A 781-nucleotide genomic window follows, 5' to 3' on the forward strand; every position below is an offset into this window, starting at 1 on the left:
GCATGCGATTTTTTATTCGTGCCATGGAACTTGTCAAAGTTCGTAAAAAATTTTGAGATTCGTCGGGTCTTCCTTTCTATCCGTGTAATTCCATGAAAGATCAATAGAATCGTTTTCTCAAGTACCAATTTGGAAAGTAGAGATTTCGTAGAGAGAGTAGAGAGAGAAGCTGTAAAATGCTTTTTTGAATATCTCGATACGATCATTTTTGACGAAGTTACATTCTCTTGAATTTTGCCTATTTTTGGAGGGTAGAGTAAGTGATACTTTAATTTTGTTGAGAAGTGTAGAAATTATTTTGTCTTGGAAAAAAACGTTATGTCATAAAACTGTACACATCAGTTTAATATTCATATATATTCATTGGATAAAATATTATGTATTAATTTTAAAATGCGGTGAATAAATATAAATTTGTGGCATACTGCAAAAGTTGATTCCAAGCGATTAACTTTGCATTAATTTTCGCAAAAAATTTGTTTGTGTACTAAAACTTAATGTTGGTCAACAGAGTATTATAGTTTCAACTTATTAAGATACATTTGACACGTTTAATATACGTTGTATTATCTGAAAACGTAATAAGGAATATATGTTCTGCAGTCCGTACCATGCCAATAAACTTAACAGTATTTACAGAAATATATTCTGACCTTGAAATCAATTAGGTTATGTTAAGAACGGTACATGTCAATTTTTGATTGTTTACTTATATTCAACCTCACCTAATGTACTTTTTAATATTTCAGTGGATGGCAAGATAAAATAAACAAGCGACAAT

At 29.8% G+C, this 781-nt stretch overlaps 1 protein-coding gene across 1 annotated transcript in view; it reads right to left on the bottom strand.

The window, feature by feature from the left end:
• The window catches only part of LOC105448749, a 10,643-nt gene that overhangs the window by 6,989 nt on the left and 2,873 nt on the right, over window positions 1-781 (bottom strand). The gene's annotated exons all lie outside the window — the stretch shown is intronic.

This window comes from Wasmannia auropunctata, unplaced genomic scaffold, assembly GCF_000956235.1.
Source record: "Wasmannia auropunctata unplaced genomic scaffold, wasmannia.A_1.0 LD336078.1, whole genome shotgun sequence".
NCBI lineage: Eukaryota > Metazoa > Arthropoda > Insecta > Hymenoptera > Formicidae > Wasmannia > Wasmannia auropunctata.